Here is an 18047-nt window from a genome sequence, read left to right on the forward strand (position 1 = left end):
CGTGTTTGTTTAATATGACTCCTAGATTTTAGGCAAGTCCCAAACGGTCACGCAGGGGACGCTTGATATTCGTCCTGTTTATAAAGGGGGCCAAGGCCTGCCCTTTTCTTCCCACGCTTGATCCTTCCCCTCCCAAACCTCGAGTTCCAACACCTAAGGCTTAAGCTAAGCATTTCAAACCTTCAACCATGTCCGGATCCAACCTGCTGGGCCGATGGATGGCTTCCTCCGTTACTGAGGAGGACATCAAGAAACTTAGGGAGGACAGGTATCTCACCATCGAGACTCCGCATAGGTTACCTGGTCAAGGGCAGGTCGTACCCACTCCCGAACCCAACGAGAGTGTCGTTTTTATTTCCCACTTACTCTGAGGGCTAGGTTTTAGCGTTGATCCCTTCGTAAGAGGGCTCATGTTCTACTACGGACTAGATTTCCACGATCTAGCTCCGGATTCCATCCTTCACATCTCGTTGTTTATCATCGTGTGTGAAGCCTTCCTCCGCATCACCCCCACTTCGGCCTATGGCTCAAGACCTTCAATGTGAAGCCGAGGGTGATTGACGGGCGTCACGCGGAGTGCGGAGGTGCTATAATAAGCAAAGGCGCCGACGCCCCATGTCCAAACGGTTCTTTCGCGGAAACTTCTGATTTGTGGTAGCAGGAGTGGTTTTACATCACAAATTCCCGGGGTACAAAGCAGGTGGGTGCTCCAGCGTTCCGCTTGGACCCTCCACCGCAACTGGTGTCATGGTCAACAAGGGGCTAGACTGGGGGCCGACTAACCACGTGCTGACGCTGCAAAGCCGCATCCGAGACCTCCTCAAGAGGGATGTCAGTCTTGTCAAGATAATGCAAGTGATGTTGGTTAGTCAAGCCCTGCCTTGCCAACGCCGTCCTCTCTGTAGTGGGAGTTCAACCCAGAAGGAGCATGAACCGTTCAACAATTCTTTGGCATGACGCTCAAAGAGATGTATGGGTCATTCTTCAGATCACGAATTAAGTGTCCAAACACCACCGAGGATGTGTGTCTCAACTGCAACCGTCCGGATACCCCGGTAAGTACTTCTGCTACCGAACACACTATCCTATATGTTTATTATAACATAATTGTGAAAAATTGGTCTCTGCCAGGACTGGCTAAGGAAGGCGGAGAGGATTAGGTGACCGGCCCCTCTTCCGAAGGCTTGCCGGATCCTTTGTTGACCGGTATGCTTGAGTGTGCACCGTATCAGGTGCCATTAGGAGAAGACGAGGGGAGGTATAGAGAAGCCACAGGTGGGACTCATATTCTACACATACAAATCAGGGGAGTAAGTGCCTCCGCAAAGGAGGATAATCGGGGAGGGGAATCTAAAATCCCCTCTCCTCAAGGTAAGAAAAGGGCTGCCTCCAAAGACTTGGAAACGGAGGCTTCCAAACAAGGGAAGAAACCCTCCCCAAGGGGCCTTGCCTCAGGGGGCATCCTTGCCGTGCAACGCCCGCAAGGGGCCAACCCTCCACCGAGCCGTAAATAAAAGAGTACTCTGGTAAATATATCCCATTTTGTCTCTGAGGGTAGTAACCGAAACATATTTGTTGCAGTCCGGCTCGTAGCCCTTCTCCATAGAGTTCGTCCTTGAGGGATCTTCCACCAGAGATGATGGAGAGCGAAATGCCTCCCCCCGCCTCCCCTTCACGTGTGACGGACGACCCCGAGGTGTCGTCACGGAGGACTTCTGATCCACCAAGGCCTGTAGTTGACACTTCGGCTGCCCAGAGTCTGGAATATCTGGCTCCCAAAGAGAACTTCAGGAGGAGTCCGGGATTGTCCGGCACCCAGCCGGACACACTAATGGGCCTTCTGAGCGAGCGGCCATCTCAGAGACACATCATGCCTTAATGGGTGCGGTGGTTGAGAGAGGATTTCATCCGCGAAAAGTGGTTTGAATGGAGCTTTTACGAGTCTGCTGAGAGGCTTTTTGAGGTACAAAAAATATATTTTTGATGGTACCACACATGCTAGGTGTGCTCTGTATAGATAGTAGCCCCTGAGACTCTGGTTGCCATCAACGTGGCGACCAGAGGATCATAATCTCTGGTAATAAGCGCGTTGCTTTATGTGCAGGTGGCTGAGGGTTCGACGGCTGACCGAACTGCTGATTTTGCCGAACTAAAGCGGCAGCTGGATGTGGCGGATGCCGACATCACGCTTGTTAACAAGCGGCTTGACGAGGCCCAGGGTATGTATGTTCGGCTTCTCAGCAAATGATTAAGAGGAGCATGATGCTAGTATCTAAAATATGTTGTGACTGCAGATGGAGCTACTGCCATGAAGACCCTTTGGGCGGAGCTTGCCCGAGCCAAGGAGCAAGCCCGAATAAGTGATATGGCCGCTCTAAAGGCGGTGGAAGAGTTAAGAGTCGAACAAGCCGCTCATCGCCGGAGCGAAGAAAAGATATCCCAGATGGCTACCGAGCTGGAAGATGCCGCCAACCGCCGTGAGCTCCTTGAAAAGTAAAATAAAGCAAAAGCGGCTGACCTGAAGAAGGCCCTGGAGGCAGCCAAGGAAACCCGCTCTAAAATGAGGGGGATAAGGGAGGAGCTTCGTGAAGCCGGAGATATCGTGGCTGGGAAGCCTATTTGTTGCGGATGAAATTCGGAGATCCGAAGTACGCCCTCTGGACCAGTTGTGGAGTGCGGAGGACGCGTATGCGGACCTGGCAAAGAGTGCTGGTGATGCGAGCGTGTTTTTCAAAGATCAGAAAGACCATAAGGCTGAAATCTTATTCTGGTGGCAGTCCAGTGCCCCGATGCGTCCGCTGTCGTTGAATGAGAAGATGGCCGCATGGGCCCAACTCCACAGGTTGTCCGGGCTTGCTATGAGGTCTGTCGTGGATCATCTTTGGCCACTTGGACCAAGGCCGGACAACTACTTTTTATTGGTTCAACAATTCCTTGGTGCTGTGTCGCATATCGATGCTGTGAAGAGGTCGGCGTGCATAGAGGGTGCACGGATAGCTCTTGGCCATGTTAAAACATACTGGGCTGGGATGGAAACCACCGCTATTGCAACCCGTGGTTCGGCGGAGGGCCAGGACCCGGCCGAGCACTATTTTGAAGAAGTATTAGAAGGTGCCCGTTTAATAGAGGCTCAGTGCTTGAAGAGTACCATGTTCGAATGACATGTATCTTGATTGTAAAGACATTGCTATTTTGATTATAAAGGTTGTGTTTATACTTTTACCCGAAAGTATTATAATGCCTCCGGTGCGGCTATTTATGTATGTATATAACCTGGAAGTTTGCAGTCGTCGGCTTCAGCCCCCACGCATATAATGCGGAGGTGTTCGAGAAAACACGTAGTCACACTGGATCCAACGTCTTGCCTCGTTAAGGAGGTGATAGCACGGCGAACCAGGCAATCGGACTATATAGCTTTAACACTTTTACTTAGCCATAGGAGTTTGACGGTGGGGCTACTATATAGCCCCTGGTACTTTCACGTTCTTCCGGATATGGTGCGCGTATGTACATGACCGGGAAACTGGTCCTTCGTTAGTGCGGAGGAATCGTGAATATTCCGCTGGGTTATCGAGTGGTTGACCAGTCTCGCGCTGTATCATGATAATCAGTTTTCGGCTTTCTCTACTGAGGTGCTCATCCAGATGAACCAGGGCATAATCGTAGTAGTTCTCCAGTTGCCGGCTTAGCCGATAGAGCGAAACATAAGGTAGCAAAACACGGGAGCTGGGCAAACCCAACATTTGACCAAAGACATGATTCAGAGCTGATGCATATAAGGCCAAACACTCCCTAAGGTATTTGGACTTTATAATGTGTCCTCATTCACAAGTTCCCACTCGCAGTTGTACCTGTCGGTGTCAAAACCGGCGTATCTCGGGTAGGGGGTCCCGAACTATGCGTCTAAGGCTAATGGTAACAGGAGGCAGGGGACACGATGTTTTACCCAGGTTCGGGCCATCTCGATGGAGGTAATACCCTACTTCCTGCTTGATTGATCTTGATGGCATGAGTATTACTAGAGTTGATCTACCACGAGATCGTAGAGGCCAAACCCTAGAAGCTAGCCTATGATTATGATTGTTGTTGTCCTATGGACTAAACCCTCTGGTTTATATAGACACCGGAGGGGGCTAGGGTTACACAGAGTCGGTTACAGAGAAGGAGATCTACATATCTGAATTGCCAAGCTTACCTTCCACGCAAAGGAGAGTCCCATCCGGACACGGGACGAAGTCTTCAATCTTGTATCTTCATAGTCCAATAGTCCGGCCAAAGTATATAGTGCGGCTGTCTGAGGACCCCTTAATCCAGGACTCCCTCAGTACCCAATATAAACAAACCAATCTCCATTTGCGCCAGCCCTGGCCTTGCCCTTAAGCAATGGCATCTTAACATCACATGTATCATTATCAAGCGGCATAACCTTGTACAAGGCGAGGCTTCCGTCGTCCGCAACCATGCGAACAGGCTTATAGCGAAGAAGATAAGGGAGATCAAACCACTCCTGGACCCTTGGGTTCCTTGTAATGATGTTATTAGTTGAGTCGAGAATGGTCTTGAACAAACCTACCATGCTAGCAGAGGTGATGACGTCGCACCGATAAATGAGTTCCTCCACAACGTCATCTTTCAGATCAAGGATAACGGGGTCGTTTCCGGCTTGTTCCCTCCATGGAGAAGATGATCGAGCAATGGCGGAAGGAAGGGTGAAGGAAAATGGACGAGGGAGGAAGAGCATGCTACAACAGTTCCAAATCGAGAGGGAAAGGCGAAGAGGCGGTGGACGGTTGCCACGGTACACAAAGAGGCGCCCCGGCCTACATAGATGTCTGTTCAGAAATTGTACAAAAAGACTTGCTGTCGTCTCACTGACATGTTGGAACGGGACCACATGTCAAAGAAACACGGGGTGTCATTTATCATGCAAAATGCGATCTGGCCGCGTTGGCCCGAAGTGTCGCATTATTTCTAGACCTTATTTTTTTAATGGCGTGCCGTTCAATTTTGAAGCATGACTAACTGGTACTTTATGCAGAGAAAATATAAACAACTCTACCACTACTCCACCTCTAGTACTAGTAACATAGCAAGTAATATAACTTATCCCAAGAATAGTTGGCTTATGTGGCATGTCATTAATGAGGAGGGAGGTGATTGGAGTAACATAATATGTTAATGTAACATAACACATCCCAAGGCAAAATGAGTCTACATATTAATAAATGATGGCTTGCATGATACTACCACACATATGTTACTCTCCAGTATGAAGGTAGGAACATAGACTAGTAACTTATACATGTTACTAGTCTAAGTTACTTCCCACTTTGACTAGCCTCCGCCTTCTCCCTTGCCAACGCGTGCGCGGTGGATCTCAACACAAGGAGAAACTTTTGCTTACAAGCGGTGGACGTGCAACACTTCATTTGGTGTCAGATTGCTAGAAGTACTACTATAGTACCATCATTATTGCTCCTGTTTGGATACTCTAACATAGCTAGAAGTTAGACTAACTCTTGACTAACCCTGAACTAACTCTAGCCAAAGAGGTGGTTGGATGGCACGGTTAGATTGACAATAAATGCACTTGATGGAGAGAGAAAAGTGATTTTTCAGTGGGCCCCACGAGAACTAGCTCCAATTAGCACCACTTGACTAGCGGGATAGAGATCCAATTAGCACCTCTTGGGTGGGATGTTTTTTGGTGGGTTTGGTGCAACTTGCTCCAATTTATACCGTTGATTGGACCCATCCGACGGCCCATGATGCCTGGATTTGTGGCTACAGTACAAAGCACATTTCTCTACGTTGTTCTAGAAACAACCTTGAATCAACACCAACCTCATTCTATTTTTAAAAAGAACGCACTAGCCCCTCACATCCCTCTTCCTATCATTAGCTGATAGACACTAACAACCATGTGTGGTGAGCAGTTGGAATCGCATCCATGGCTAGTTCCGTTACCTAGCATGAGGCTTCCATTGATGAGTATGAAGCGAAATGTACTACGTAGTATATAAGAGGAGAACTTGTGCAGTTTGGTATACCATACATAATTCAGTCAAGCGTGCATTTACATGTGCGCAAACATGCGAAGCATGTGAAACTAACTAGTAAAAAATAGACTTGGTGATGATGGTGTGCCTGCCATTCTGCAATATAGGCCGTCCAATTTATATATGACGGATAGGAAGGAAACAATGGCAATTTTGCAAAAAGATACCCAAAACCCTCTCCACATTTGCAAATAAGGCCTTCCCTCATTCATAATTTTCTCCCACAAGATAAACTACTCATACAAATGCATCTTGATGTTTCGTGCAACGCAAGGGCATCTTGCTAGTAACCCTCATGTTTTGATATTTTAGGGCTATTTCAGCCCCAACTAGCTCAAACTAGCTAATTCTAACCCAAGGATCCAAACAAGGCCAAAGTTAGTCTCGGAAAATGCATTAAGCCCTATATACAAGGGCAGACGGAGTACATGATACTAGCAAACGCTAACCATTAGTAGTAGTTCACTGTTTGGTTTCGATTCCTGATTCAGTTGCTGTGCTGCTACCGTCCAATATTCGCATGTGGTTTTTTCTAGAATAACAAAATAAGTAGTACTTATTGTGGGAAAGGTGAAGTGATGGTTGCTTTGCCCGGGAGAAACTTGTTACGCTGGGAGTATTGAAGTAGCAGTGGATTCAATGAAGAGAGAAATGATGGTTGCTTCATCCAAGCAACTTACTATGGCGAAGGTGGGGCTCTGTGATTTGACTGCTCACTAGTCATTATTACTGTGGCGCAACGACTAGGGTGAATCTTCCCTGAAGTTGTGCACTAAATATTGCTGCATGGTAGATGGAGCCGGATGAAGGATGTCCCACATGTCGGCGAAACAAAGTTGAATTGTTTCTGGCATATCTATCAATCGTTAAGGATTTTTTTATATGTACATATAATTTTCCAGCATGAGGCTGGTCATAGTGGGGAGTAACTTAGACTAGTAACATGCCTAGTGGAGTAGTCTATGTTACTACCTTCATACTAGTAACATGTAAGTCTTCATTAATTGAGATATAGACTCATTTTACATCGGGGTGTGTTAAGTTACCACACGCATCTCTTTCCTCATTAGCCACATAAGCAATTTTTTCTTGGGATATGTTATGTTACTACTTAAGTTACTCCCACTATGGCTAGACTAATGAAATTATGTTGTGATGTTATGGAAGTTTCAACTTAGGATTCATGTGTCCTCTTGCCTCAAGATTGTCTCGTTAAAACATTCCATCACCAAATACAAATGAAACAACCATGGCTGCTAATGCATCTCAATGGTTTGCAGATCAGCGCTAATATTCACATCACAGCGGAGGACAAAGTTGTGAGAAGGTGTACAAATAAAGAAATATATATAATTGATCGATGTTGTTCGTAGGCATGGCTCAATTTCCTGGGCACAGTGTTCATTGGTTTGTAGCTAGTTTCACCCAACTCTGTAGCCAAAAAATAGGTGTATGGAGCAACATTACAATCCGATCATTTTGTGCAGCTCCGCTAAAATTGAGCTGATCATCCCCGTTTGCAAAGAAATTTAGTTAGTGTGATTACAATAATAGTGGAACTAGATGATGAAACATAACACACAAAAATAGAAGCCGATCACCTATGATCTCTCTTTAGGATGAACTACTTGTTGGAGAAGATTAGGCACATAGTTGGATGAGGAGTATAGCAAAACCAATCTCCCTTTCTGCTGTCCCACAGAAATTTATAAACATTGCCCGCATGACATTTTGGCAGAACTGCACTAAACACTCTTAAGAAAAAGGGATTATTCCATCTGTGCCCCCAATTCCTTAGTTGTGCTCAGTTTTCCCCACTTGCTCATTTTGCCTTGGTTTTGAGCAACTTTTCAGGGGCAAAAGTGAGGAAAATGTGAAGGCAAAAATTTTGAGTCATGGGGAAAAGTGAGTAAAAAGTTAACGAATGGGGAAAAGTGAGCACAACTAAGAGACGAGGGGAATAGATTTAAATAACCCTAAGAAAAAAGTGATTTGTGTAGTTCACCAAAAGGTCGCAATAGCAACGAGGTGAAATGGATATCCCTGTTTGCAAAAGGAGGTAGAAAGGAAATAATTTCTAACAAATAACACGATTTGAAGACACATACGCTGACCAAAAGGAGCATATTCCATGTAATAAGGGAAATATAGCAGCATGGTGGTTTTATCATAAACGGTTTGAGGACGAGATTGCAAGATCGAAAGTACGCAGGCCAAGATATGTTTTAGGCAAACAACTATAGAATATCCACATGCAGGATTTTCCACATGCAACAACATGGGAAGATGGGCAGTGGAGCAAGGCCGGAGGAAGCTGTACCTGATGGTCGTCGGGATGTAACTAGGAGGGCGCCGGTGCCCGGGATCTGCCCATACTGCAGCAGCAAGCAAGTGGCGAAGGCCCTACAGCACGGAAGCTTGGTCAGACAGAACGGCGAAAACTGTAGATCGGGACGTGCTGCCTCGACGCCGTCAAACGGAGAAACGATGCACATCCTCCCTTTCAGCCGACGGACAAGATGCAGCCGGATCAATGACCAATGGTGAGAGAGAGAGGCTACCGCCGCCTTGTGTGAGATAGTGTGACGAGAGACAAACCCCGGCAGGCAGCCTCCATTGTATATAGTGGAGCGGATTTTTCTTTTTTCCCGACGAACAATCGTTTTATATTCTGTACGTGCCATTGAGGAATATAACTTTATTTAATACTAATGCGTCAAGTCGAACTTTGTTCCGTGTATGTGTGGTACAAGACCCTCCTTCGAGTAAACAACCGCTACACGCATAAAATGAACCCCACTGTGTATCCGCGTGGGTGTGGCCGGGAACGAGACGTGAGTACGTGCGTCATGCGTGCACCTCTTATTTAGGTGCAGGTACGTACGTGTGTGAGTGTGAGAGAGATGGTTTGTGCGAAACAGAGGCAATGTGCCAATGTTTTATCAATAAAAAAAATGTGACATATGCAATGTGTGTGAAACAGAGTCATGGATATATCATATATAGAGGGATCGATCCACGATAAGATAGTGGAGGTATCATTGGCGTGAGATATTGATAGGATCGATAACAAGGATGAAGTGTGTGGGTGCACGATCAATAAATAGTGCCATCGAATATGTGTTTGCCTACATCAAAGATAAAGGGCGGCTGGCCTACTGGAATGTGAGAGGGCATAGGTGCATTTTTTATCTATGGCATGGATACCTACCTACAACGTTCGACTATCGGTGTGTGGGGGGGAGGGGGGAGGGGGCTGAGACCTAACTATAGAGAGGTAGGTCGACTAGTATATATGTGCAGAAGGAGAGAGACCTAGCTATGTATTGAGGATGATCGATCGACATCCATGCATAGGTGTAGCAGAGGAATAAGGTTGGGAGAAAGACAAAGGTAGAGTGTCGGAGGGTTGGTGGTGGAGTTGCTTCTCACAAATGGTGGGAGAGGCCTGCTAGACAATTGGAGGGTACGAGTGCAATATCAATAAGAGAGGGGATGTCTGTCTGTCTATGCACATGCTTGTGAGAGACGGGTCAGGAGGTATGCAAGGATGATGAGGGGGGACGATATGGTTGTGGTAAGTACACGTAACTAAATAGTAAGATCAATCATCGTGTGTCCGAGAAAGGGAGAGACATAACAAGTGAGGTAAGTCGATCGGTGTGCAGGGAAAAATAATTATAGTCGACCTAGCTAGCTATATGTAGGGCGATCGGTACGTATACATGCATGCATGTGTTAGAAGCAAATAAGGTTCAGAGAGACAGACATGTGGAGAGGGGTGCGGCTAGGATGTTGTGCTAGAGGCCTACTATGTCAAGGGGGAAGGAGTGTGTGAGTATGAGATCGATTAAAAGAGGGGCGGGAGTGTGCACCTGCGTGGAACCGTATTGGACATAGGGGGTCATGGATGGTGAGAAGAAAAGAGGGTAAGTGTGTGTTTGTGGTAGGCACACTTGTCTACAGACGTTTATTGACCGGTGTATGCCAGAAGAAGGAGCTAGGCGGCCTACACACACCATGGGCGAACAACTTATAGAGAAACGAATGTGCGCGATGGAGGGGACACCGTGGGAGGGTGAGAGGGGGCGGGCGTGTGCATATGCATGATAGAAAGTTAGTGCTAGCTAGCTACAAAGAGAAGAGGATCGTGAAGGTGTAAAGGCCGAATAGAGATCATAATTCATTATAAAAAAGTCGATTTGAATATTGAAGAAGATATCATAGTGTTTTAAACGGATGCATGCATGAATATATATAATGGTGAAACACATGTGTGGTTATTAACATGTTATACTACATATAATATATAGAACATTAATTATAATTTGGGATTATGTGTGGCTTTTGCAGCTGAGGGCTAAATACTTGTCATAATGTAGGGGGAGGGGCACTATACCTTGTGTGATAAACATGGTGTACTTATGGAACATGGTTTAGATCATGAGTGTATAGTTAGTACATCAAATGTACTATTATTTGGAATCAACATTAAGTGTGTTCAAACATTTGAATTCGAGTTCATATCTATCTCTATAGTAATCATGTGGTGTGTTGTTAAGATAATACACGAATGATGGTTTAGGTTGGCAGCAATCATGATTGTATATTCTTATTCAAATAGAGAAACGAATTCAAATCTAGTATGAGTAGGTTACATGCATCATACAGATAGCGGAAAATTTACGTTGGCAGTGGTAGTATAGACATTTGGAATGCACTAAAATGTTGGTATGAGTAGGTTACATGCATTATACAGATAGTGGAAAATTTAATCGTACATAACATGGATTCATACGTAGCTTTGAATATCATTTGTACAGTAAAACGGGACAAGACTCTCTCTTTGTGTGGTGTGAATATCTTTATTTTTTTTGTTTTTTTCGTTGTGGGAAGTGCGAATTGATTTGGTACATAGAATACTAAACGTTAGGCTTGTCCCTAAAATTCAACCCGCGCCTTGTTATATCCCCAAAATTCAGATATCGTTCTCCCAAAACGCGCGCCTTCACAACCCGCGCCTTGCTATCCTAAAATTACAACGTGCGCGAAAAGTCCCTCCAGCTGCCAAGTCCCGACACGTGAAATCCCCCTTGTAACCCCTGAGCTGAAAGGGCCGCTAGTTCAAATCGGTGGCTGTACTTTTGTAACATACCCTACATTTTGGACAAGCGTGTCCCTAAGTCATGGTTCCCCCTCCCATCGCCTCCTTTTAGCCATTCGAAATCCCAGGCCGCCATAACCTCTCTGCTCTAGCAACCAAACCCCACCCTCCTCCGTCCATCAACTCACCGCTGCCCATCCGGAGCCTCTTGTCGTCCACCGCAACAGCTCGACGTCCCTCATCCACCTCTCTGGATGAGGATCCGTCGTCCCGCCGGTTTAGCTGCCCCGTCCTCCACCTTCAAGGAGCTGCTCCAACGATCGCCTCGTCTATCACGGCTGCTCCATCCCAACAGCGCCGCCTTAACCTGCTTCACCGGAACCGCAGCATCCTCACTGACTCCTTGGACGAAGCCGAGGCCTACTCGGTGCCACCAAAGAGGCCTACTCAAAGCTGAGGCCTACTCGATAGCACCGGAACCGCAACATCCTCACTGACTCTTCAACTTGACCTCCCGGTGCCGATGGTGCTTCATCCCGCACCCCCATGGAGTGGCTACCTCGAAGCCAGCGCAGCGGTCGACATCTCCATGGCGGCTCTCCCCTAGCGCGAGGCCCCTTCGGCGGAGGCGTCCATTCCAGCCGGATCTGCTCCTGCTGATCTGGTTCTCGCTCGCTCGCTCGTCCAGCTGCTGCTTCTTCGTCTCTCGCTCGCTTGCTTTCACTACTGCTGCTGCTCCAGCGCTCACCCACTTGCGCAGCTGCTGCTGCTCTAGCCCTTGCTCGCTCGCTCACTCGCGTTGCTGCTCTACTCTCTCCCTTGCTCACTTGCTCACTCGCGCTGGTACTCTTCTCTCCCCCTCGCTCTGCTGCTGCTCTGCTCTTGCTCTCGCTCGCGCTGCTGATGCTGGTACACGGGCTGCTGCAGCTAAACGAGTTGCTGCTCTTGCTCTAGTTCGCGCTGCTCCTCTAGGCGCTGCTGCTCCGGCTACTATCTGCTACCCCGTCGATCACCTGGTGATTTAGAACACTGTTTCTCTACTACTAGTGCTCAAGCGGCCTAAACTACATGTGAAGTGCCTCTCTCCTACCAGTGCGTTTAGTTTCGATAGTAACATTCAGATTCCACAGTAAATTTCAGTCTCGTCAGTTAAGTCCAGAGTCAACAATTTTTACCTCATCTGTTGTAGTCAGGTGTTTTTTGGTGATGTAAATTTTACATCTATCCCTTTTTCGTAATGTATTTTACATCATCTATTGGAGATGCTATTAGAATGCCACTTGAGATTAACGATGTCTTTCTGACACTTCTTCAGCCTCGACGTCTTACGGCTCGCTGCAGCTGCTCGAACGACGGAACCATCCATCACAACAGAGTAGTGCCCTTGACGCCGTCCACAAATTCCTCAGATCTTCCTCCACACCTCCGACAACCACCACTGCCTCAACTTCTTCAGTGACCAACCCAATGATGCCGAGGACGACATGGCTGTGACAAAGAGGTTGTGCATTTCTCGCATCACTTATTACTCTACATTCATGTCCATCCATTAGGGCTATTTTTGTTCAAAGGAAAAACATAGCAATAGGAAATTTTCCTATGACACTCTATTATTCAATTGTTCATAAATTTTGTTGAAAGGAATGGAGCAAAACATCCACCTGGACCTACTTTTTAAAATCCTATATCGACCGCCACCTCTAATGGCCTACATCGACCGCCACCTCTAATGGCTCCAGCTCTGTCGCTTGGCGGTCTGTAGAAAAAAGGCGGGGGGCAAGAGGCAACAAGGAAGCGGAAGTTAAAAAAAGAGAGAAAGAAATAAAAAGGGATTGGCGAACACAAAGCAAGTGCGGCACCTGGAGAAGTCTACTGGGCTGGAACCTCAGTCTCCCCGACAATAGTTGTTGCCGGGTCCCGAGCTGCGTCCTCTGCCGTGGCAACCCTAGCGGCATCCAGCACGACCTCGTCCACCAGGGGTTCCACGGAACTCTCTCCGACACGACTGGCGGGTGAAGTCCGTCCACCGGGGAAGGGCTCGCCCTGTGTCACCTCGCCTCCACTGCCTGGAGGGGTGATGGCCCACAAGTATAGGGGACCTATCGTAGTCCTTTCGATAAGGAAGAGTGTCGAACCCAACGAGGAGCAGAAGGAAATAACAAGCGGTTTTTAGTAAGGTTTCTCTACAAGCACTGAAATTGTAGGTAACAGATAGTTTTGTGATAAGATAATTTGTAACAGGTAACAAGCAATGAAAGTAAATAAAGTGCAGCAAGGTGGCCCAATCCTTTGTGTAGCAAAGGACAAACCTGGACAATCTATCTATTATATACTTAAAACAGTAGAAAAGTAACGGCAGGGATTGACTGCTCAAAAGTTAAGAAATATGAACGGACTAGATTGACGTAGCTCCGCATGAAAAAAAAAGCGATGTACCGTAACATAAAAATATTATAAGGGGAGGGTGCAAAAGGTTTGACACGCCACAAAAACGGTCAACACGTTGGTCTAACTCACATGCCTTTTTGATGAAAAGGTTACGTGTACATATAAGTCTGTTTCAAAAAAAAAATTATCAAGGTTGACTCCGACTAGACAGCTGATGTCAATTAAGAGACATGATCTTGTACGATCATTGTGGACCCCGCAGTAAATCAATTCAAAGTGTACGTGTTAATCAAAAGAAGTTGACGGCTCAAAAGAAGTAGACATCACAGTAAATCAATTCGAAGTAGTCCAAAGCGTACGTGTTACTCAAAAGAAGTTGCATCCCTAAAACAACAATAGAAGTTCTGGCCCGAAATTCTCTTTAGCGCAGTTTGTTAGACTAGACCACTATAGCTGCATCTATTTATGCCTTAAAAACAGCACATCATGTCAACAAAAAAGAGTACGCCGTTCCTGTCAAGGAAAAAAAAGGAAGAAAATCACAACCATACACGTACTTCATGTGAAAAAAAGTACGTTCGCTTCCGTCGAGGAAAAAAAAGGAAGTCCCTGTGAAGATTACGTGTAACTTTTTTAAATAATTGTGATCTTGAACTCGCAAGATTAAGCATATTGGTATAGAAAAATAAGACATTATAGTATCGCTTGAATAAAAATTCATTGATTTTTTAAGTCTGAGCAATGAGATCTCTCGGGACGCCTAGCCTAGCCTCCCACGCTCCGCTCCCAAGGTCCTAGCCTCCTAGCCTCCCACGCTTGCCGGCGGCCACTCCGGCCACAGCACCTACCTTCCCCGGCGCCGGCCACTCCAGCCCCGCCGCCCACCCTCCATGGCCTCCCCTCCACCGCCCGCCATGGGTCGCCCGCGTGAGGTCTGCTGGCTGGAGTCGAGCCCATCCTCGGGCGGATCCGCGGGCTCGGCCATGTCCTACCGGCACGCCCTCTGCCTGGCACACACGCCCTCGCCGGCTGCCTCTCCTCTCCCTGCACCTGCGCCCCCCCTTGCGCCCTCTCCGCCGGCCGCCCGCCGCATGCTCCGCTCCGAGATCTGCCGGACGGATGGTGCGCCCGCCCCTGGAGACGGCTGGCTGGTGGCCCGGGCCAAGAAGCGCCCGCGCTCGCGTGCCCCTCCTCGTCGCCTGCGTCGCGACATCAGCGAGTCATCCCGCCCGAGCCCGTCCTGGCTCCGCGAGGGGGAATGCTCCCGTTGTTTCAGCACCGCACACCCGCGCTCCGAGTGTCGGCGCGACATCTTCTACGCGCGCTGCCAGTTCTTCGGGCATAAGTCCAAGGACTACGCCGCCCGCCTCTCGTCACCCCCCTCATCGTCCAGCGGGTCTGTCCCGCCCCCGCAGTGACACCGCATCTCCCCGAGCGAGCCGGCTCGCTCCCTCCTTGTTGCGCTGCCCCCTTCTGGTGACCCCGGCGCTGGCTCCGTTGGCTTGGCCATCAGCGCCTCCCTACGGCTCCTTCCTTGCCGGCACCATGGTCGCCACCCGCTCCTCCCCGACTGTTCTGACGCCGCCCATGTCTTCCGGGCCGGCGGCTCCCTCGTGCTCGCACTCGGTGTCGCCTCTGGCCTCTGCCTCCTCCGAGGCCACCCCTTTCTCAAGGCACCCAGCGCTCCGCCCGGCGGCCGCCATCTACTACCTGCGCGCGGTCCTCCAAGGTCATCGCCGCGGAACCCGCCCTAGAGCGCGCCCTCCTCGTCACCCTGGCCGGCAACCGCACGGGCGTGTCTGGCGACAAGGTCGCCGCCGTCCTCTGCTCCTAGTTCGAGCTCACCGTGGCTGACTTCTCAGTGCATGGGCACGCATCGGAGGATTTCCTGCTCAGGTTCCCGGACCCCGCGGTGCGCCGTCGTGTTGCTCTCGCCGGCCGTGCGCGCACGCACCATTTTCGCCTGATTTTCCACCCCTGGGGCCGCACGGCCGGTTCCGAGCCGGTGTCCGCGCTTTTCCTCGTCTCCCTCGAGCTCTACGGCATCTCAGACCACGCATGGCTGCGCTCCTCCGCCGAGACCCTTCTCTCGCCTTTCTGCAAGGTGGAGAACCTCGCCCCCGAGACACGAAACATGTCTGACATGTCCGTCTTCAAGCGCACCGCATGGACGCTCAACCCCAACGCCATCCCACGCACCGCCGAGCTCCTCTTCCCTGACGACGATGCGGTGCTGCCTGATGCTGATCCTGATCGTGCGGAGCGTCTCGCCCTGGGCCTTGCCTGCTTCCTTGTTCGCATTCACGTATCGGAATGTGTCGACTTCCGCCGTCCGCCGTCGCCATCGCCTTCCCCGCCGGAGTCTGATGGAATCCATGACCGGGAATGTAATTGAAAGATATTACAGAAGGGTCAAAGAGATATGGGAGCTTAGCTACTCTGGATTGCATAGCGCGACGATGTTCCATGTCTGATGGGCTAAAAATGTACAAAGAGAAAACCAACATTTCACTACCATGTGTATACCCGACTCCGATGATAGCAGTACCATCAACGCCATCGCCAAAAATGAGCCATGGGTACTGATACGCCCATTTTGCATCACGCTTTTATATCAATATTTATTGCATTATGGGCTGTTATTACACATTATATCTCAATGCTTATGGCTATTCTCTTGTATTTTACAAGGTTTACCATGAAGAGGGGGAATGCCGGCAGCTGGAATTCTAGCTAGAAAAGGAGCAAATGTTGGAAACCTATTTTGCACAGCTCCAAAAGTCCTGAAACTCCATGAAACAACTTTCGGGATTTAATAAGAATTTCTGAGCGAAAGAAATAGGCCAGGGGGCCCACACTCTGTCCAGCAGACAGGGGGCGCCCCCCTATAGGGCGCGCCCCCTATCTTCTGGGCCCCCTGGTGGGCCTCCGGCATCCATCTTCTGCTATATCATCACTTTTACCCTGGAAAAAATCATGGGCAAGCTTACGGGACGAAACTCCGCCGCCACAAGGCGGAACCTTGGCGGAATCAATCTATGGCTCTGGCGGAGCTATTCTGCCGGGGACACTTCCCTCCGGGAGGGGGAAATCATCACCAACGTCATCACCAACGATCCTCTCATCGGGAGGGGGTCAATCTCCATCAACATCTTCACCAGCACCATCTCCTCTCAAAACCCTCGTTCATCTCTTGTATCCAATCTTGTACCAAAACCACAAATTGGTACCTGTGGGCTGCTAGTAGTGTTGATTATTCCTTGTATTTGATGCTAATTGGTTTACTTGGTGGAAGATCATATGTTCAGATCCTTTATACATATTATTACTCCTCTGATTATGAACATGAATATGCTTTGTGAGTAGTTACGTTTGTTCCTGAGGACATGGGTGAAGTCTTGCTATTAGTGGTCATGTAAATTTGGTATTCGTTCGATATTTTGATGAGATGTATGTTGTCTTTTCCTCTAGTGGTGTTATGTGAACGTCGACTACATGACACTTCACCATTATTTGGGACTAGTGGAAGACATGGGGAAGTAATAAGTAGATGATGGGTTGCTATAGTGACAGAAGCTTAAACCCTAGTTTATGCGTGGCTTCGTTAGGGGCTGATATGGATCCATACGCTTAATGCTGTGGTTAGGTTTACCTTAATACTTCTTTTTTTAGTTGCGGATGCTTGCAATAGGGGTTAATCATAAGTGGGATGCTTGCCCAAGTTAGGGAAGTACCCAAGTACCGGTCCACCAACATATCAAATTATCAAAGTACCGAACGTGAATCATATGAATGTGATGAAAACTAGCTTGACGATAATTCCCAATGTGTCCTCGGGAGCTCCTTTGTCATTATTAGAATTTGTCCAGGCTTATCCTTTTATACATAAAGGATTGGGCCACCTTGCTGCAGTTTACTTACTTTATTTACTTGTTTCTCGTTACTAGTTATCTTATCACAAACTATCTATTACATACAATTTCAGTGCTTGCAGAGAAAACCTTACTGAAAACTGCTTATCATTTCCTTCTGCTCCTCGTTGGGTTCAACACTCTTACTTATCGAAAGGACTACGATAGATCCCCTACACTTGTGGGTCATCAGGTACAGGCTAAACACGTGACACAATGTTTCTTCATATTTGATCGGATCAATCCCAGCCGTGTTATCGTGAGGAGAAGCAAAAGGAGCATCGCCGGAATGGATGGAGTAGCCAACGAAGAAGACTATGACCAGTACGGTTGTCACAGCCCTAGAAATGTTTGCAGATAGTTGCATCAGTGAGCATCATGCATCCTTTTAATTTCAAGAAACTTGGAATGGCGATGACCACAACCTAGCACCAATTTAATTCAAACAAGATCAACCTAAAATAATTCTCAATCTTTCCAAAGTGCCCTTCAAAAATGTTCATGATTTATGGAAGTGATTGAAAGCTCCTCCATAAATATTGTACAATTTTCCATGACATTTGTGGACTCTGAGTTAACTCCTAA

Source organism: Triticum aestivum, chromosome 3B, assembly GCF_018294505.1.
Source record: "Triticum aestivum cultivar Chinese Spring chromosome 3B, IWGSC CS RefSeq v2.1, whole genome shotgun sequence".
Lineage (NCBI taxonomy): Eukaryota > Viridiplantae > Streptophyta > Magnoliopsida > Poales > Poaceae > Triticum > Triticum aestivum.